The sequence below is a fragment of the Peromyscus eremicus genome, chromosome 5, assembly GCF_949786415.1.
Source record: "Peromyscus eremicus chromosome 5, PerEre_H2_v1, whole genome shotgun sequence".
Taxonomy (NCBI): domain Eukaryota; kingdom Metazoa; phylum Chordata; class Mammalia; order Rodentia; family Cricetidae; genus Peromyscus; species Peromyscus eremicus.
The window spans coordinates 17,925,640-17,948,098 of NC_081420.1; the positions used below are offsets into that span (position 1 = coordinate 17,925,640).

The 22,459-nt window shown below is 44.1% G+C and overlaps 1 long non-coding RNA gene across 1 annotated transcript in view; it reads left to right on the plus strand.

The window, feature by feature from the left end:
- Window positions 1-22,459, plus strand: part of LOC131910543 (uncharacterized) — a 112,300-nt gene that overhangs the window by 31,810 nt on the left and 58,031 nt on the right. Inside the window, exon 2 of the long non-coding RNA XR_009379151.1 lies at window positions 21,913-22,041. This is a non-coding gene — a long non-coding RNA (uncharacterized LOC131910543). The remainder of the gene's footprint in view (window positions 1-21,912; window positions 22,042-22,459) is intronic.

The window sequence follows — 22,459 nt, forward strand, 5'->3', positions numbered from 1 at the left end:
GATGCGGGCTGGCTACAGCTCAGCAGGTAAAGGGCTGCTGCCAAACTTGACCATGTGAGTTTGACCTCCGGAACCCACCTGGCAGAGGAGGGACCTGACTCCTGTAAGTTGCCCTCTGATATTTACACACATGCCTTGGCACACATGCAACCCACCCCCCCTTAAATAAGTAAAGGTTAAAAAAAAATAAAGTAAAAAGCGATTGAAGGGGACACTGGACACTGACCTCTGACCTCCACATATACTTGCTTAGCCACACACTCATGCACATGCACACACATGAGCAGAACATATGCACACACATAGACAGATTTATACCTTGTTTTAATTTGCTCTTTTTGATGCCGTTTTGAGTGAAGTTCAAGAATTTACTTATGTTTCTCTGTCTGATATTTCTTTTGTAAATCAGCTATCCAGTCCTCAGTATCTGTGTCTTAGGAGGAATGCCTTTTCCTCATAATGGTGTGAATTTATTTCATTTTCCTCGTAGTAACTTTGCAACAGTCTTACAAGTACTTTCTGTCCCGTTGATATTTTCCTGTGAATTTTATTCATGATGTTTGGGATGGATAAACACTCAAAATGTTTGTGAAATCCAACGCAGGAGCAGGCTGCTTCTGTTTTTGTCTTTGGTTCACTGGGGTGAACCAAATGGATAAATGTCCACCTATAATTTCACGCAGCTCAATTCCTCTCGCCCAGGTTATGCTCTGAGTTTGGATGAACGGCCTCGGACATAAGGGTTCAGTGTACTTGTGCCCGGTGTTGAACCCGTTGCTCTCAGGTCCTTCGTTTAATTTTAATTTCCCCTCACGGCTGGAGCCAGGTGTACCTGTGAGCTTTGTATTCTCTCGCTGTGTCTGTGCTTTGCCATGTCAGTTTTGATCCGCACTTTCAACAGTTCATAACGCACGGTTGTCTTCCCATAGAGCATTCTTTTTTCCAGACTTTCTGAACTCTCTTTAGCCGATCGGTCTCTCCTCGTGTGTGTGTGTGTGTGTGTGTGTGTGTGTGTGTGTGTGTGTGTGTGTAAATTTTCGCAGATGTTGAAGCATCTCTTAAAACAAACTGTGATGATAGGTGATCCCATGGTCCCTTGGAGAGACCCACGGCCTGTCCTTCCACCAGGGCAGCCTTCAGCCATGCACAGTCCTGTTCTCACACAGTCTTTCTTTTTGTAGCGTCTCCGCGGTTCTCGTTGAGTCTTCCTTACAGCTTTTGCAGACTTGGCTGCAATTGTCGACTTACATTTTCAGCCTGTCGTTGCTGGCTTTAGGGAAGCTCCTGTGTGTGTGTGTGTGTGTGTGTGTGTGTGTGTGTGTGTGTGTGTATAAATTCAGGTGTTTGCAGGTGCACTTGAGCCACATGTATGTGGAGGCCAGAGGACAGCCGTGGGGCTTGTTCTTTGATCACTGTTGCATTCGTTTTTTTGTTTGTTTGTTTGTTTGTTTTGTTTTTTGAGACAGGCTTTCTCTGTGTATTCCGAGCTGTCCTGGAACTCACTCTGTGGACCAGGCTGGGCTCAAAATCACAGAGATCCACCTGCCTCTGCCTCCCGAGTGCTGGGATTAAAGGCATGCACCATCACTGCCAGTAGGCTAGGCTGGCTGGCCAGTGAGCCTTGGGGACCAGCTTGTCCCCGCCTCCCTACCTCTGTGCTCACTAGCTGTAAGCAGTGGGAATCCAGAACTTAGGCCCTCACCACTTTACTGACGGAGTCATCTCTTGAAGTTTCCCCCCATTTTTGGAGATAGGATCTCACTAGTTAGCCCACCACGGTCTTGAACCATGATCCTCCTCCCTCAGCCTACATCATGCTTAAAGTACAGGTGTGTATCGTCATACCTGTTCCTAAAATCTTTCTCTGTAATGATTTTCTCATCCAGTTTTTAATTTAACATAAATTTTTTTTCAGGAAATCTGCCATCTGTATTTTAAGCTTTATTAACATGGTATCAAGCATAGGATATTCTTTTTAAAAACATTTACTTACTGTGCACATGGTGGAGGTGGTAGGGGTATGGATGCCATTGCATGGATGTGGGACTCAGAGGATAGCCTGTGGGGGTAGGTTCTCATCCTCCACCAGGTGGGTCCTGGGTCCAGCTTTGGTCATTAGGCTTGGTGGCAGGTGCCCTTACCTACTAAGCCATCTTGCCAGCCCACATATTTTTAAAATTAAAGCTTATCTTTAAGATTTGTAGGTTTTCCCCATTCTTTTGTGTAGATGAATTTCTAAATTCATGTCTTATTAAATAAAAAACATGGAGCCAAATATAAGGGTGAAAGCCTAAGAGAGATCAGGGAAATAGGGAAAGCCACAGCTAATCTTACCTCACAAACTCAGCAGCTTCCAAATACAAGTGACTTCCTGTCTACCCAAGCCTATATGACTTCCTGCTCTACCATCTGATTTGCTCTCTCTGTCCAGCTACATCACTTCCTCTTCCTGCCCAGCTCTTTCACTTCCTGTCTGTCTGAACAGACCTCCAGACCTCCATGGTTAACTAGTGTTGGAATTTAAGGCGTGTGCCACCATGCCTGGCTCTGTTTCCAGTGTGGCCTTCAACTAATGGAGATACAGACAGATCCCTGCCTGCCAAGTAACAGGATTAAGGGCTTGTGCTACCATTGCCTGACTTCTTTGTTTACTTATAAATGGCTAGCTTTTTCCTCTGATCGCCAGGCAAGCTTTATTTATTAAAGCACAAATAAATTATCACCACATTTCAGCACAAATACAATATCACCACATTTTTGCAGTTTAATTTGGATCATAAGCCTTGGTACCATCATATTTTATTTTTTATGTGTCAAGGCTCACCTTTCAAAATGTTTTCTATGTATACTTCTGTGTTTTTCGTATTTTTGTACGCTTTATGTCCTGTTTTATTTCTCATTCCTTTCCTGATTTCTTGAGTTGATCTTTTATTTTATTAAATGTTTATGAGTGATTGAAAAATACGTAAGGTGGTTTCAGCTAAGAAACACACACACAAGCTGTTTTGCTTTTCTCAGCCTGCAAATCATAAACCTTATTAGACCTTTCCTGTGTTTTGAAGACTTTTTATATAAACAAGTCGATTCTAATAACACTGCTGGTTGTTGGTGAGTTGTACTGTGCTGGGGTCCTTTCTGTGGGACTGGGATGTGGTAAAGCTTCCCAGATGCCCCGATACAGTTTCTAATGATCTTGCATGAGCTCCCATACAGAGGCTGAATACTGCAAGGATCAGGCTTCTGTCAGCATGTCAACCATGTTTATCACGTTACCTCGTCTAGAACCTCACTAAGGTTTTATCTGACTCCTTTCCCAACAATTACAAGTGTGCAGCCAAACCTTCCTTTCTCTGAATCCTGGCTTGTTTTTCTTAGCCTATGTCATGCTATGCCGTCTTGGCAGGTCAGATATTAACTTTCCTTTGTAAGGTGTCCCTTGTCTGTAAGACGTTCACCCCTGTTAAATGCTTTAGCAGTTTTATTCTGATTTTAAATTAACATTGTAGCTGTCATCTTTAAGTGTGAAGTTTTTTGGTGTTCCTTTGCCCCAATCTTTCTTCTTCTAACTTTTATGTGTCTCTCAAAGATGTCATGAGGCGGTTCCTAACTTATGAGTCCATCTGGAAATCTTTTTCTTCTTAAAAGAAAATTAATACCCATTGTCAGCATTGCTTGACCTGTTGTGTGTTGACAGCCCAGTGTTCTTTGTGCTTTTGTGGATCCTTGATGTTTCCATCGCTTTCTACTCAGGATGTGTTGTATGTGTATGTGTGTGTGAGTGTGTATGTGTGTGTATGTATGTATGTGTGTGTATGTTTTTGTATGTATGTGTCTGTGTGTATATGTATGTGTATATGTGTGTATGTGTATGTATGTTTGTGTGTATGTGTATGTTTGTGTGTGTATGTGTGTATATGCATGTGTGTATGTTTGTGTGTGTATGTGTGTATTTATGTGTGTATGTATGTGTGTATGTATGTATGTGTGTATGTGTATGTATGTGTGTATATGTGTATGTGTGTATATGTATGTGTGTATATGCGTATGTGTGTGTATGTATGTGTGTGTATGTGAATGTGTGTGTATGTATGTGTATGTATGTGAATGTGTGTGTATGTATGTGTGTGTATGTGTGTGTGTGTGTGTTTTAGTTTGTAGCAATAGTCACACTGTACATTGTATTTAATCTTATGGCCGTCTTCTTAGTTGGAGTAAATATGACAGTCATAGCTGTGTGAGCGGTGTCACAGACATTGCAAACTGTAGCCACTCCTGGTGTAGGATGAGGTCACCACGTTTTTATTCCCTTCTGGAACTCCCCTTTTCTCTATAAAGGTAGATGTAAACATACAACTTTCCCTTAAGAATTGTTTAGATCTTTTGCAGACTTTGTGCAGGTCACCATAGCTGCTGTGAGCTCTTGAGTGCACTGGCCATGTCATGTCTAGGGGACAGCATTTCACAGCTCTCCTCCCCATTCCCCATCTCTTACATCCCCCCCAAGATGTTCCCTGAGCCTTAGAGGGGGAGGTTGATGTAGATGGCCCTTCTGCCGCTGAGCATGCACAGTTGCTTGTTCTCAGCACTTTGAACAAAATTAAGCCAGTTAAAATTCCAACATGGATGGGGGTGGGACCCCTTTGGCCTCACCCTTACTGGGGAGCTATTGGCAGCTGAAAGGCTGCTGGGGAGGGAGTCATTTTCTTTACAAGGACATACCCCAGGAAGAGGGGGGGGAGAGGTTGGAGTTGGGAGGGAGATGTGTTGAGGGCACTGGGGAGACAGAGGGAGGAAGTAGGAGGGACGGGATGTAATCAAGATACTTTGTGTATGTGTTGTAACATGTGTGTGTGTGTGTGTGTGTGTGTGTGTGTGTGTGTGTGTGTGTGAAATTATCAAAGAATACATTTTGTAATGCTAAAAAATAAACATTGTTGAAAATAGTTTGGATAACCTGTGTTTTTTTAATACTTTTTCTTATGTGTATGGCTTCATTGCACAGTAAAAATATTTCAAAGCATTACCTCATTTTTCTTACATTTTTAAATTAAATTTTGTTGAATTAGAGAAGTGTTTCAAGTTATTTTTTTGTGGAGCTCTTTGTCCTTTAGGTCATTTAGATTGCCCGTGATTTGTGTTTTTAGATCTCACACCTTATTAGAAACGTGACTCTTTGTAACCTCTCTACCAAGCTGTGTGTCTGCAGAAGGACATTTGCTTCATTTCCTCCCTGCCTGGAGTATTCTCCCTGGCTTCCTTCTTAGTGGCCTGCTTGGCCAAATGGATGCTCTTCCTCACTGAATGCTTATGACATTCTTTCTTTGAGCTCAAAATTCAAGTTTTCTCAGGAAGTAAACACATCATTTTCCCATTAATTTATTATCTTACATATGTATGCAAATGTATCATGTTCTTTACTTTTCCTCATATAGATTGAAGTTTTGTCTGCTTGTTTGCAATACTGCAATAAAGTGCTCCTTCACTTCAGAAAAGTTTTCTTCAGTTATATCTTTTTGTTGTTTTCTTACATTGCTGATCTGACTTTCCATATGACCATCTCTACCTTTTCCACTGCTCTTCATGTCGGGGTCAGTCACGCTACTCACAACTGACCTTTGACCCAAACTCCTTACTAAAAAGTAAAGTGTGTGTTTTTATTCAACTATTTTCTCTCTAATTTAGTTTATCTGCATCTTTGGACTACCTAGCCCTAGATCTTTGGTTTTTAGATATGGTTAAGGTGCACCTTTTTGTATTTCCCATTATTTGTGTGAATTTTCTCTTCCTGCTCTGAGTCTGTAATCCAGTAACTTTATTTTGTTCTCTTCATGTCTGAGTCTGAACTTTCTTCTCCTTCAGTTTCAACAACACAGATGATCTCCCTGAGTCATAAGTGCTTTGGTGAACCAACCTCTTGATTTCTTGGAAGTGTTCTTTTATCACTGAATCCATACAGGTCCCCATGTGGCCTCTTCTGGGTGGACTCGTGACTGAGCTATGAGAGGGTTTCCTTGGCATGGAACTCATTCTCAAATGATCTCTGGACCTTCAGATGATGATTAGACCACACCTCTTGGTCTCAAATCAAGGCGGTACTAAAGCCACTACAGGAACCAACAACCAAACAGCCCAGGGGGAAGCTGGGGTACTGGGCCACCTCTGTCCTTCTCTGCTGTGGATGACTTGCAGTCAGGGATGGGTGAGATCACGGCACCAAGGGCAGCCTTCTCATTCTGGATTTCTCCTGGATCCAGGCTTCACTGCTTGCTGCCTGAGGAACTGTGAAAGCATTCCTTTGACACACAACCCCGCTATCTAAAAAGACATCCCCATCCTACGAGATAGCCCCAGTACTAAGTGCTCTGTACTTGGTACTTAGGCTTGATTCTCAAACTTGCTGAGCCACCCAGAATCCCTCTTGCTTCCCAGCCTGCCCTCCCCTCCAGCCTCCACCCTTCCAGATGGGGATTACACTCCATTTATTCTCCTTTTTGAAGTAGAGAATCAAGAGTCACATTTCTGCTCTTGCTTTTTCTGTGCTTATTTCTCTGGGCTGTGCAGCAAAATGGCTTCAGGTTAAAAACTCCTTTCCCTACTCTTCTATCCTTGTGGTTCTGAAGTACTGATAGAGGCCAGACTCAAAGCTCAGATCGAAATGTTCATGAAACACAATCCAAGAGGCTTGAGACAAAACCCTTGATACAACCCTCTTGAATAATGAACTCCCCCAGGACATTTAGTATACGAAGTAGTTTATGGAAGGTAGGCTCATGCCCAGATTGCCAGACACACAGCTTTTATGCACGGAAGCCACACCTGTAACTCGGTAATGGTCCCCAGGAGCGTCATGCTACCCGGCCCAATTAGGTGCGAAAGCATGCCAGCCAGCAGCAAACTGCTCCACCCGCAATAATGTTTATGATTCAAAGTGTGGCCTGATTCACCCTTTGCACTTTTCCTCGTGGCCTTTGCAGCTGGGTTCTGGTTGTTCAGCAGATAATTGCTTCAAGCCCAGAAACTTCAGCAAACCTCTCAGGCCCTTCTCTTACTGGGGACAGCAAGAATGCCAACATATTTTTAAGGAGACAAAGAACAATCGCATCACATGCCTTTGCGTAAGAGTGAACAAAACAGCTCTCTCCACATCCGAACACAATGCAGTCAAAAGACAAAACAAGACAGAGGTCAAGTGCACGCAGACAGTGGGAGGGTCATAGGCTTAATGAACCCAGTAAAGGCTTAGTCGGTGTATTGTGTTTTCTCCTTTCTCACTGGTCGAGAGGCAATTATTGCCAACAAAAGTGACTTAGAATAAGAGATGGTTTAGAGTACATGGTGTCCACTGCGTCTTTGTGTAAGTGAAGATTGTGTGTGTGTGCTGATTTGACTGCTTGCAGGAAAGTCAAGATTGTTCTAGAGCAGAGGCAGGGTTGCCCGGGTAGAGCAGCCCTGGGCAGATGCTCAGTTGGTAGGTGAAGTCGGTACCTCTTATTCTGCAGACTGGTTTCAAATCACACTCTTTTGTGCTGTAATGTAGACCCTTCCTAGGCAGGAGTGGTGAGGCACAACTGTAATCCCAGCACTTAGGAGGTGGTGGTAGGAGGGTCAGGGATGGAGTTCCTTCTCAGGTACATAGCAAGGTTGAGACCAGTCTGGACTGTATGAGACCCTACCTCAGAGAACCAAAATAAAAACAACGAAATAGAACTAATAATATACCACCGTCAACTGATGGCATTTTCCCCTGGCAATGTCCCACTGACTGGCAGCATTATGTTGTGAAAGGCTGCAGCAGGTTGACAGATGTAGACGTCAACAGTATTGCCATGGGTTGAGGGGCTGTTGTCCACAGATGGGTTGGCATCTGTCTTCTGAGGCTGTGAGCATTTAGACCAATGCTCAGATGATCCAGAAACAAGTTCTGTGAGCTGCATACGTGTGATGAACCAGATGCATACCTGCGATCTAGTATTTAGAGGCTGAATGTGAAGAATGAGAAAAGTCTTCATTAGAGATGGAAGGGATACTTTGGAGAGTGCTCTCCTCTGAAGGCGCCCTTGTTCCTGACTGGTACATTCAATATACTTCAAGAGCTGGTTTCTGGCAGGTGGGCATGGTTGCTGAGGCAGGAAGGCACACTGGCAGGTGTTTGAGATGCTAGGTAGAAAATGGAGAGGCTCCTTTAACTTGTGTGTTACATTTCGGCATTGACATTGTTTTGATATTGTGCATAAATATAACATCAGTAGGTGATTACTCATGAAATAGTGTATATTCTTAGAAATAGCCTTTACCTACTGGATGCCTGTCAATTGGGTCCAAAGGTAAAGGTTTCTTAGTGGTACTATGTCAAAGATTTAAAAAAATTACAATTTTTATTAATAGTGACTCGGCCAATCCACTGTGTCAGGTGTCTGTGATATGTGATGTCAGATAATCCAGGACATGTTGAATAAATGTCACTGTCATGACCATTTTATAATAAAACAAGGAGTACAGCTTTGGAAACATTTTGTGTAGCTTGTCCCAGGCCTGAACTTTGAGTATCCTTTTGGCCTCCCTACCAGACTTTTTACTGAGAAACGGGGTAAATGCTTGTTTTATTGTTGTTGTCTGAGGATGACCTTGAACTTCTGATCTCCTTGCCTCCACCTCCCAAGTGCTGTGATTACAGGCGTGTGCTACCATGCCCAGTACATGCAATGCTGGGGGTTTGAACCCAGGACTTAATAACGCTTGCTAGGAAAGCACTCCACTGACTGAGCCCCATCCTCAGCCCAAGAGATTATTTTTTTAAAAATCATATATATATATATATATATATATATATATTTTGGTTTTTTTGAGACAGGGTTTCTCCGTGTAGCTTTGCGCCTTTTCTAAAACTCACTTGGTAGCCCAGGCTGGCCTCGAACTCACAGAGATCCACCTGGCTCTGCCTCCCGAGTGCTGGGATTAAAGGCATGCGCCGCCACTGCCCGGCAAAAAAATCATATTCTTGACAAGGTGGCTAATCAAAAGTTACAGCAATCTGCTCCCTGAGTTCACTGCTGCCCATAGCATCTTTCCTGTTACCCACACTCCTTGAGTACTTCTAAACTGGGAGCAAATAATCTAACAAGAGAGCAAGGACTATAGGCTCAGTAGCCTTTAAGTACAGCTAGAGTGCAGTGCACGTATCCCTGGGCAAGTGTGTTATATGCTCAGTCATGTCACGAACTAGACTTCCTGCAGCAGTGGGAAAGCTATCCTTTCTATGGCTGTGACATGAAAAGTCTAGAGTGACAGATTTTCCTGAGGTCTGTAGCACATTCCAGGTTCTGCAATGATGTGAACCATAAGACAGGAAACACGAACATATAAAATAGACTTTATTGTTGTCATAAAGAATAAGGGACGTGAGTTAATCAGACACAGTTCCTGAAGCACTTAAGGGATAGCGTGCTGCCTGGTAATTGGGCCTTAGTGGAAGCAGTTTGTTTAAGGGAGTGTAATTTGTTACGTTCACACAAATACAACACATTTATTGCTGAGCTCTGGTTTGTTGTCTGGATTTGCAGTTGGAGTATGTGCATATTTTTTTCTTACTTCCCCCTGATATGTATTATACACATTTGCATGTATTATAGCTAGCATGTGATACACAAATGCCCAAGTCTCATGTCTAAGAGATGAGATTTCCTGTTACTAACAAATCAGGTGCGAAGGTGTTCTGTTCTTAGTGTTTTCTCTCTGCAGGATGTGCTGGGGATCCAACCCTGGGGCTTGCATATGCAAGTGTTCTACCATGCAGTGACACCCCCAGTCTTTGGAGAGGTCTAGGGAACAACTTGTCTTGGTCTCTATTGCTGCCTCCCTGTGGTTGGACCTGGCGAGGGAACTTCACCAAACCTCTTTTACAAATCCCTAGCCTAAGATGGTTCCATGACCTATGCCACCATGCCTCCACTCTTCCAGGTGTACTCATGGTACCAACATGGAACACCCTGGCAGAGACATAGGAATCACAGAGCTGGACCCTCTGTCCCTCCTGCCACCTCCTGCTGTGACCCAGAGAGACTCTTGGGGATGGAAGCAATGCCCTCTGTGAATCATCTTCCAACAACCTAGTATTTATTTATCTGTGTGTGAGCAGGGAAGCACATGACAGAGGCACATGTGGAGATCAGAAGAACTTAAGGAAATTGGTCCTCTCCTTCTACTGTGTGAATTCCGGGTGGTCGAATTCAGATCGTCAGGGCTAGTGATAAGCACCCTTACCCAATGAGCCATCTTTCTATCCTGCCTTCAGTGAATCTTGCTTCTAGGTCCCCACCTTTCCTTTCCTCACTAAGCTCTCTCTTCTTACTTAACACTCTAGTTACTCTACCTCATTCCATCTCATGACGTGATGATCCTGGCCATACCATCACCTACGTCTTTAAACCTCCCCCGCTGCTTGTCTAAACTGTAGCCGTGGCAAATTATACATATATATCTATATCTATCTATCTATCTATCTATCTATCTATCTATCTATCTATCTCTATCTATCTATCTATCTATCTATCTATCTATCTATCCATCTATATATGAATATATGATTTTTAGAGGGGTGAGGACTTTTGAGATGGGGGTCTCATTCTAGCCCAGACTGACTTAAAACTCACTATGTGGTCCAGGCTGGCCTTGAACTCACAGCCATCCTCCTCCCATTTCGGCTTCTAGAGTGTTCAGGTTTCTGATGTGAGTCACCGCTCCTGGCTCATTTATATGTGGTTTCTCAAATTCAACCTCTGAATGAAGCCTGGGTCAGCACTAGGTTTTTACAAACCACCCCTCTTGTGGTGGGGATTGGGGGAGCCATGTGCTTCTCCTCTCCCTTCTTGGTCACCTGCTCATCTCAACAGCTGCCTTCCCTTGTATAATGTTCTTCCCTCACTTACCAGGCAGGGGAGATGCCATGATCAAGGAAATGTGCGTTCCACCGCTTTCTGGCAGTCAGTGTTAATTAAGGCTTTGTATACCCTACTGTGTGATCCTTGGCGGTTCCTACTTGAGAATTTGTAGTTGGCTCAAAGTGGGTCCTGGGATGAATAGATGGCACTGTATCCTGTGTTAAGCCATCCTTGAGCAAGGGGTGGGGAGAAGAGAGAGGGGAATAGCAGCAGGGTTAGGATTTTAGGTAGGATCAGTGCCTAGAATTTAGCAGAAGAACAATACTCAGAGCTGCCTGTAGGGGCGCATGGCTCTGGGGTGGGCCCAAGACCTTAGGCATTCAAGGACTGCTATAGTGGAGCTGTCTCTCCTCAGAGAGATTTGATTCTGGGGGAGCAGACCCTTAGCAGAAGTGATCAGTGCATCCCCAGCCCCGGGCTGCTATGACCCCAGTGCTTGGATTCTTCTGTGTCCTAAGAGTGGTCCCTAAGATCATGCGGCTGGCCGGGATGTATCATTATCTCATAAGTAGTGCATCAGCCACATCACACCACATCCACATCTTTTCTAATTTGTAAGTGAGTAACGCACGCTCAGGCACTGTCTGGAACATGAACCTGGTTGGTGATTTCAAAGCACTTCCATCCTCCTGACAGGCTTTAACACGCGCTGAAACAGGCTTTTTGAAAGGAGGGGGCATGACTTTCCCGGTTTACCATTCAGAACATCTGCTGATGCCTCATGCCAGAAGTTAAAGAAAAGTGAAGCATTTGCCGCTTCGCTTTAAAAATTAAAAGCTTTAAAAGTAGCTTTTTCTTTAAAGAGGCAAAACAATGAGTGAAGTGTGCTCCTAAGGAAACAATGGGATGTTTCAAGACTGTTAATGGCAGGGGAGGTTGGGAGGGGTGGAGAGGAATTAGGAAACAGACCTCTGGGGCTTAAGGAGGCCCCTTTGGGAAAAGCGGGGAGCTATCCCAGGTAAACTTCACTTTCCCTGTTACTCTGCAAAAGACAGAGGGGGCCCGGCTATCCACTGGGGCCAAAACAGAGATGTGGGGGGCGTGTTGTTCTTTGCCAATACTGAGCACAAACAAGGCCCTTAGTGATGGGGGCAACAGTGCCTCAACTCCCTTGGTGTGGATTGGGAAAGCTGTACGATTTACAGTTTGAGAACCCTGAAAGACGTGAGGATTTACCACTGGCTGACTAGATTCCACCCGCAAACAAAACAAAACAAAACAAAACAAAACAAAATTATTTTCTACTTACATTTCCCTTGAGTTGCAGACAGGTAGGTATTAAGTAATTGGCCAGCTCTCTGGTAGCATCCTGTTCTAAGGTCAGAATTGGGGTGGCAGGGTGGGAGTGGGGGGTGGGGTGGGGTGATGGTGGTTATGTATATTGTTGGAAGGCTGGGAATAAACTGAAAGCCTCAGGGCATCCTGCCCCACCTCCCGTTCTGTGTCTGTGTCCTACAGGCACAGGTCTTTCTTACTGTTGGTGTCCAGATGATTCTGGGTGAGTCATTTGCTCTCTGGCCCTCCTTAAGTTGAAATAGCAACATTCTGCATGCATAGGAAGGTGGTGGGGGTGGGGTCCTCTTTGGACTCCCAGGGTAATCTCACAAGCAAGCAAAAGATTCTCGCTTTCATCTTATTTCATTTGGCCTAGATTTTTCAGCTTTCCAAATTGTGTGGAGATTGTAAAAAAAAAAAAAAAAAAAAAAAGGGCAAATACAGGGGCCAGTAGACCCCCAAGATGGGTCATGTTATAAGCATCAAAATATATGACTTCAGTCTCCAAGTCTCACTTCAGCCCTCGGAAAGATGGCTGACATTTCACTCTGATTGGCGTGTGCATTCAGGCTCCATGGAAGCTGTTTCCTGATTCATAGCTTAGAGGTGATTAAGCTTGTGAAGTACTTCAAGGCCATTACTCTCATTCATTTATTGCAGACAAACATTTGTTGTTGAATGAATGGTGACTTTGATTTAAAAACACCACCCAAGCATAAAACGCTGGCAGCCTGCAGATAGCAATTTTTTGATTTGCGCTCCTAAAGGAACTTCATTAGCAAACTCTCATGAATCTTGAACCTCTAGGAGAATAATCCCTGCCTTTGTTGGAGTTTTAAATTTAGAATAATCAGACAATAGTGAGACATTCTGTTCAAAGCATTCCTTTTAGGCTACCCATTTATTATACCCACTCTTAAGAGAAGATGGATTTGATTCGCGAGGAACGTTCACTCGGGGGATTTTTTTGCATAACTAATACCAGGGAAAATTTTTCTAAAAGTTGTGTCTGCTGCTTAATATTATTAGACAGGCAACTTTTAATTATCTGTGCTAATGTGGCATAATCAGTGGTGTGTATACTCCAGGATTGCTTCCTTTGACGATGGGGAGCATCGTATGATGCTTTTGTTTTTTTGCGTGTGGCTTTGCTTAGATATTAAAATTACACTGCACTCTTTATGGCCACCATTCGCATAGACAGAAAGCAGACAGGAGAGGAAGGGTCAGCTACCATTCTCAAATTGATTGCCAATAACACACAACATGAGTCATCTCAAGGCTATCAATGGTTTGTGTATGTATGTTGTTAGTACGTGTGTACATGCATGTGTGTGTGCATGCGTGGAGGCCAGAGGTCAACTTCAGGTCACATTCCTCAGGACACCATCCACATTATTTTTTGAGACAGTGTCTTTATTTGGCCTGGAAACTTGCCGATTAGTCTAGGCTGGCCAACCTTCAAGTCTTCCCAGCGTTGGGGTTACAAGAGCACCACCCCACCTGGCTCTAAAAACGTTTTTAAAGCGTGGGTTCTGGAGATGGAACTCAGCCTCATGCTTTCAGGGTAAGTATTTTACAAACTGAGCTCTCTCTCCAGGCCTATTAATCAAGATTGGTAGAAAAGAACAGAGATTAATTTTCTGTAACTTCATAAGAACGAAGACCAAATCATACCATCACTTTCAAGATATCCATGTATGGCCCGTTATTCGTTTTGAAAGTTGTTTTGCTTTTGAGACAGGGTCTTGATACACACTTTCAGGTACCCTTAAACTCTCAGCTATCCTCCTGCTTCAGCCTTCTGAGTGCTGGGATTACAGGCATGTGCTCCCACACTCTACTAAAGTTTCCTGAAAGCAAATATGCTTATTGACCTTGCTAGTGACATTTAGCAATGAACACTGTCAGTTTAGTGATCCCCAAAATGTGCCCCCTGTGGAATGTCTTGGGAGAAGAGAAGAGCCGGGATCTGGACACACTAACATTTCTAAGTAATTCCATCTTTTGTTGTGATGGTTGTTTCTGATTATTATAAAAACACACCTGCTGTCCTTTATCAATTGAGCTTGTATGTGTGAGCATGTGGAAGCATGTGTATCTATGTGGAGGCCACAGATGAACCTCCAGTTTTGTCTCTCAGGAGCTGTGCAGCTTGTTATTTTGAGACAAGGTCCCTCATTGGTGCCCGAGCCTTGCTGATTAGGCCAGCCTGGTTGGCAGGGATCCCCCAGGATCCGCCCTTCTCTTCTACCCCAGCACATGTGTGCCACCGTGCTCAACTTTTTATGTGGGGGCTGGAGAGCAAATTCAGGTTCTCCTGACTGTCTGCCAAGCCCGTTACCAGCTGAGCTAGCTCTCTAGACCCTCAGTGTGTTCTTTAACGTAACAGGAGGCCATGGGAGCTTTGAATAGGAGCCTTTCCGAGTTTTGAGTCTCCTGGGTGTAAGAGCATTTTTCTGTATCAGCTAACCTTGAGGACCTTTCACTCCAGCCTCATTCATCCTCCCCCTGGGCCCTCCTGCTGAGTGGTTGGTGAGATTGCCTGCTTAGGGCCTTGCTGGCTGTTAAGACCTGGAGAAGTCTGGCAGCGCAAATGTGTTACAGATCTTTGCCTTTGAGGCTGGGTCAGTCTTGTTAGGTGGATGGACACCTCGGAATCTTTGGCTTCTGGTTGGGCATGGGTGCATTGGCAACCTCATCATTGCCTTCTACTGGACTGGCCACCAGTCACGTGCCAGCCAGCTTTGCCTGCTCCCCTCTCCACAGCTGTCCCTGTGGTACAGCTCTCACAGCTGTGCTGACACACCTAGATACTTCCTCCTTCTCAGCTGGACAGCGAGCAAGGGGGCGGGTGTGGCTCTGGAGCAGAGGCCAGTTTCTCTGCAGGACAACCTCGCCGCCAAATGTTGGCATTCAGCAGAGTGTGCCCCACCTTGTTTGTGAACAGATGTTATCTCGGGGCCCCATTCTTCTGGCCTTTCAGGAAACCATCGGCTTCGTTTAGTCCTCAACTGTTGCCCTATTTAGAGCTACTCTGTAGCAAGGGAGGGAAGAGCAATGTGTGAGAGCAGGGCTGGCCATGCATGCTTGTATCATTTTATTTGAGACAGTATCTCTAGGCCGGGCTATGTAGCCAAAAGATGACCTTGAACTTCCCAGTGCTGGGGTTCTTGCCATGGTACTGGGGATGGAACTTGGGTTTTCCTGACTGCTAGACAAGTACTCAGGACCATGTATGTACTCTTATTTATATAATTGAACCTAGTGCGATGCTAACCTTCTTAACAGGCATCAATGTCTCATTTTATAGCTAATGAACCTGAGAATCAAACCAGTAAGTGGTTATTTCCTTTAAAAGAATACATGTATTTATTTTGAATATTTGAATGTTCCATTCCGAGGAACAGGAGGGGGAGTATTGCGAGAAGAAGATCAAGAGAGAAAGGAGAAAAAGGAAGAAGAGAAGCAAAGAAGTGAGAGAGAGGAGGGAGGGAGAGAGGGGAGGAAGAGAGAAGCTTGAAACAAAATGGCAGCATCTTACTATAGAGTTCCAGGTAGCCCGAGTCATTGGAAAGCTGTGGCCTTGTAAATATGTCACAGTGGCCACCAGTTCCTCCAGCCTGCGATGAGCTCCATGGCATGTGTTAACGGTCCTTCCTACCTCAACTGTTTTTATTCAATCCTAGGCTGCTCAATTCTTCTTCCAGCACAGCTCAGAGCTCAGTAGCTTCTGTTTGATGTCCCTGGCCAGAGACGTGCACCTCCCCACTTAGTCAAATAGTTCTCAAAGGGCCTTCTCCCCTACCTTAGATTTCACAATGCCACTGGTAGCATTCAGGGACATGCTTCCCCTTGTGTTGAAACAGCTCTGTGCAGCTTGTTGGGGGATCTACAGTGTTCCCAAAAGTGGAAGGCATTCTTTGAGCAAATAGATAATATTTTCCTGGATGGGCATTGCTGCCATAATGATGCCTGGGAAAAGGGATGTTCTGCAAATGCTTGGCAAGTCTTAGGGACAAGCGTGAATGTGTGAGTGTGTCTTACTCCTTGAACACACTCATGGCTGACCATCTTCCTTACAAAGCCTAAGCAAATTCTCTTCCTTCCCCTTGGAGGGGCTTATAAGCCCCAATTTGCTCCCCTCGACTCTAGCAGAGAAGAACACAAGCTCCACGCCTACCAGGCCAGAGTGGCTGCTCTCTTCTGCTGCAAGCAAGACTGAGGGGTAGGAGGCGGCATGTTGTAGGAGCAGTCGGTCTACCACCCAGTCTCTGCAGATGAGCGAAGGCAAGGCAGCCATTCAGAGAGAAGGCAGTTTGATGTCACTGAGACTTGGCTGGGTGGCCCAGCTTGATCAAACAGCTCCCTTGCAAGAGCTCATAAAAAAAATGGTTAGTGTTTTGGTGAGCAGGGCCAGCCTGTGGGAAGCAGAGCCTTTGTTGAAGACTTCTTAGATTTGTATTCTCTTTACAAAGTGATCCCCTGTTACAGAGGTTGCTGATGGATTTGATGCAGTCTCCAAAAGGTGCTTTGGGTAGGAAATGGGTTCTGTCCTCATTTTCCGTGAGATTAGCTGTCGAGGGGGAAAGACTCATTAGGCACTTCAATAAACTCCCCTAATTCTACCCCAAAGACAGTCTAGTCACTGTATAAAAAGCCAAACATACTTTCACATCACATTGGACAACAAGCTCATTTGTCAATAGATATTTGTACCTGTGGAAAAGTAGGTTTATTGAAATAGAGTTTATACACCACTGTTACAAGGCTCCTTTACAGTATTGTGATTTTAATGTTACTGACCATGAAAGCCAGCTTGTCACCTGAAGTCACAGACCCTGTTTCCTCAACATGGTTGCGTACACTAGTACCAGACACTAAATCTCAGGTAAGGTGGCTTTCATTTCTTTGAAGACAGGGTCCTGTGTATCCCAGGCTGGCTTCTAACTTCCTATGCAGTCATGGACAATCTTGATTTTTCTCATCCTCCTGCCTCCGCCTCCCCGGTGCTGGGAAACCAGGCCTATGTATCACTATGGCTGATTTACCTAGTGCTAGGGATAAAACCCAGAGCTTTGTATAAGCCAGGCAAGCACTCTGCCAAATGAGTTACATCCTCTGCCCCCCATGGTGGCTTTTAAAATCACAGTTTTAATAGAAAATAAACAAGGCAATTAAAGCTTCCCTTGCCAGGAAGGAAGGGCTCACCAGATAATGCCTGCCTGGCCTCCAGCTCACTAGCCTATGAAGTGTGAACAAAATAAAGGCTTGTGGTCCAGCAAGATGGCCCAGCAGGTGAAACTGTCTTTCGCCAAGCCTGGCTAGCTAAGTTCGGTTCCAGAAACCCATGTGGTAGAAGGAGAGAAGTGACTGCTGCAGATTGTCCTCTGAACTCCACATACAGGCACACAAGATAAATCATAAATAACTATCATTTTAAACAGCAACAAAAATCAGGTCTTTCTTAACACAATACATGTTAGAGCCCACACAGAGGCGACTTTCCTGGTAACCAGCAGGAAACACCAAACGGGCAACGTAAGAGCATTTAACAATATAATTTGCTTTTCTTATTTTCTCTCAACACTCAGTTTCCCAGAAATATCCCGTCCCTGCAAAATTCTTCATTAGCCATTCTTCCCTTACCACCTATCATTCAGACATTTCCCTGCAGATTAGGGTTCCCACTAAAAAAGAGACCAGTGTAGAGGAAGGGACTCACAGCCACAGGAAAGCCCATTTATTGCTAGGACAGTGTAAAAGGAGAGCGGGAAGGAAGGTTCAATGATTGAAAATGATATTGGTCGGTGCTGACCATGTTTCCCAGCCTGTATGCTGATGTGGGTTGAGTAATTCTGTTAGATGAGATTTGGTGACGCGTGACCATCAGTCTATCTTGTCTCCCTAAGCCTTTTATCCACCACCTCCATACTCAGACCCAGTCAGGTCCACAACATAACTGGAGGAGCCTGTAAAAGTAGCCCACCTGGGATTGCTCTTTACACCCGCATCAAAGGCTTAGCAGCCTCATGTTCTGACCTTGGTCTTGTGCGGAGGGAAGACTTTCCCACAAAGCCTGTGCCCAGCAAAATGTATTTACAGGGTCTTTAATTTTTGCTTTTCTAAAATAAAAGAAGTGTTTTTCTCATCTAATTTGGCTCACTATTTAGCTTCTCTCAAACAGTGGCAACATGAAAAGTGCCTCAAGTTTTCATGATTCTAGTATATTTACATTTTATTTAGTTTCCCATCCTCATGGGCAGTATTGGCCCTAGAACTTTATTCGTCTTAGAAAATTCTTTTCATTTTCACTTACATTATTTTTTTTATTTTTTTTGGTTTTGTTTGGGGGTTATTAAGATAGCATCCCATATATCCCAGGCTGGCCTGGAACTTGTGATATAACTTAAAATGTCCTTAAACTTCTGATCTCTCTGCCTCTGTCTTCTGTGTGCTGGGATTTTACACTTACACCACCATGTTGAGCTTAGTAGAATATCCTTTGGCACCACCTTCAGAATTGAATGATTGAGAAATAAAGCCACGTGGGACCTTCAAATTTTTTATTCTCATTCCAATCCAAGTTAATGTCACTTTTCAAAGTGGTAAAATAAACCTATCCCACCCAAGTAACTCATTCATTAGTGGTGAATGAAATGTAAACTCACTACTATGAGAAAAAAAAAAGGATAGTATAGTATGTATTTAAAACTTCCCCTCTGCAAAACAAACGCACCAGCTTCAGATGGCATCCGTCTTCTTGATTCTAAAATGACTGGTCAGTTTGAAAACATATGGAGCTTACTGCCGGCAGGAATATAGATTGATATATTCATTTTGGAAACCAGTCTGATGTTATCGTGGAACAGTGTATATTCATATACTCCCGGGCTGAACCCCAGGGAAATGTGTGCTTATGTGTATTGCTTCTAATAGGCACAGCATGTTTCTAGCAGGAAAAAAAAAATGGAAGCTGGAGAAATGTGAAAGTCCATCAATAGAAGGGAATATATATATATATATATATATATATATATATATATATATATATATATATATATATATACATATACACACATACACACACATATATTTTCACACTGCGAAACTGTTAAAAGAAAAACTGACATGAGTTAAATTTAACAAAGTTTACTTAAGCAAGAAAAAAAGGTTCTAGAACCGGGCAGCATTCCAGAACAAAGATGGTTTGGAAGGCTCCACCCCACCACATTTACAGGGTATATTTATAGCCTAAGAAAAGGAAGTGACATGCAGACAGGACTTGATTGGCCACAATTGCCATTGGGCTTCTGTAGACGTGGTCTGATCTGTTGGCAGCCTATGATTGGCCGAACCTTGACTCTTGTGATTGGCTGAGACTTAGTTGCCTGGTTATGTGCCTGTACTCTATGCTTAGATTAGATTCTAATTTGTTTCTACATCAAGCTAGAACATAGCTCTACCATGTGCAAAGGCTGCATTGGGCCAGATTTTACCACCCAAGTACAAAGTCAAGTTTAAGCCAAATGGATTCAGTTTAACAACACAGTGGAATATTATATAGTGAAAATGAACAAACTCAAGTCACCTAAAACAAACCCAGTAAATCCTAACAAAAACATCGTGAGGATCTGCAAAAGACTGTATGCAGCATGACAGAATTACTTAACACTTTGTACAATCTGAGAGTGTCTCTCAGTGGGTAGAGTTCTGGCCTAGCATGCATGCAGCCCTGGGTTCAATCTCTAGCACCGTGTAATCCAGATGTTCTGGTGTGTGCCAGTCATCTCGGCACTCAAGATGTAGAGGCAGGAGCATGACAAGTATGGGAACATTTATGTAGTAAGTTAGGGATCAGTCTAGGGTACATGAGAACCTGTCTTTAATTAAAAGCAAAAACATCAATTTAAAATCACACGTTTTAGGGAACAACGAATAAAAAGCAAAGAGCAGCAGTTTACTTTGGGAGAGAAAGCAGCAGGATACTTCAGGGAAGAAGCAATCCGTGGAGTGTTCCCATCACCAGGGTGGTCAGGGACCTGGCAGTCACGGGCTTCTGATGTGATTATATGTGTATTATAGACATTGTTCTACAGGCTTCACAGTTGGCATAGTACAAATATTTTCAAAGCTATAGCACAGAGCACAGTTCTCCCTTTTTGCTTCCACTCTCTGCCTATTACATATGAGAGTCCCTTTTCTTTTATATGTGTGTATGTGCATACATGTCTGTGCATGTTTGAGTGTGCATGTGTCTGCAGAGGACAGAGATCAACCTCCAGTGTTGTTCTTCGGGAGTTACCAACCTTGTTGTTTTTTCTTTCTTTTTTGAGAAAGTCTCTCATTAGTTCAGCACTAGCCAAACAGGGTAGGCTGGTTGGCTACCACGTCCCAAGGGTCTGCTAGCCTCCACCTCTCCAGCAATGGAATTGTAATCACACACCGTATGTGGCCTTTTTTTCCATGTGGTTTCTGAGGGTGTAACTTAAGTCCTTCTGCACATGCACAGCTAGAACTTCACCAGCCGAGCAGTCTTGCTGGCCCTCATCTTGTCTGCTCATAGTGTCTGGAGATCACACAGAAGTGGTTAGAAGCTGTGATTCCTCCGTGAAGTCCCCAGGTACATTGCTAGGAAGAGGTCACCAGGAGAGGCTCCCACCAGGAGCTCGGTGGAGTGGGTCACACAGGACAGCAGCGCTGCCTTGATTCCTTCTCAAAGCCTAGAAAATCTTGCAGCATGGATGAAAGAAAATCCACTAGAGCGGATTCCGTGACCTCTCAGAAAATCTGTATTTATTGTCCCAACAGTGACTAATGCTTCTGCGGCGGGTCACTTGCCAAAGATGTTATTATGAAAAGCTTTTTTCCTTGGCAGCCCACGGTTCTTTTTTGAGCAACATGTGGCCTTTGGAGCCAGTGAGGCAGGAGTTGGCATGTGTGCAAAGATGTCACAGGTACACAGGCAGGCAGATTGTCACAGCCTCAACACTTCAGTCTTGAAAAATTCAAGGTGGGTATGTGAGAAGGCAGGGCATGTGGGAATGAAAGTTAAGATAACACAGGAGATGGAAGCCAGGGTGGGGGATGCTGCCTGCCTGAGATGTGGACTTTTATCTGAAGGGAGGGCCAGCTTGGATTGGTTTCCCACAGCCACCTGGCATGTCAGCTCACAGCAATCTATAGTTCCAGTCTCAGGGCATCCAGCACTCTCTCTGGCTTCTGCAGGCACCAGGCACACACACACAGTGCACATACATACATGCAGGCAAAACACACCGACACAAAACAGAAATCAACAAATCTTTAAAGAAAAAGGAAGAATATTAATCAGAAAAGCTTCAGTTCAGCATGGTCCTGGGAGCCTCTGAGAACAACCTTGGATTTTCCTGAAACAGCAGTGTCAAGAGATGGGAAGGGAGGGTTTGTCTATTTGTTTATTTAAACTTTATTATTAAAAATCCTTTTTATTTAAAAAATTATGCGCTCTCTCTCCCTCCCTCCCTCCCTCCCTCTCTCTCTCTCTCTCTCTCTCTCTCTCTCTCTCTCTCTCTCTCTCTCTCTCTCTCTCGCTCTCTGTGTGTGTGTGTGTGTGTGTGTGTGTGTGTGTTGGGGGTATCGATCTTCTAGGAGACTTCAGATGGTGTTAATTAGGGCCACAGCGCTGCATAACCACCAGTCTTATTTTTTATGTTCACAGGTTCAGGCATCTTACACTGAATTTCTCTACTATCACCCTTTCTACTCAAGCAAAATCGTCAAGGAAAGGTCTGCTGGGAAGGAGGCAACTGCCTGTGGCTTTGCACTGTGATGAAGGCAAATGGTACAGGTGAGTAGGCTAAAGCCTGTCACCAAAGTCATTGTCATTGTGTCTTGAAATCCCAAGACACTAGTGAGTGTACATTACTAGCTCTCCATGAAGATGCATATGTGCGCACATACACACACACACAAGTGCACACAAACACAGGCGCACACACATACACATGCGCACACACAGGAACAATGTCTCTACATATCTACACATTATCCTTCTACTTATTTTTCTGGAGTCTTTTATGAAAGGGAACTGTTACTTTTATGGACATATGTAAAAGTGTGGTGTGCATGCTTGTGTGCAGGCATGCTCACATGTAAGTGCAGTGCACATGTTGGTGTACATGTAGAGCTCAGAGCTTGACATTGGAAGTCCCCCTCGATCACTATCCACGTTATGTATTGAGGAACAGTCTGTCAACTGAACCCAG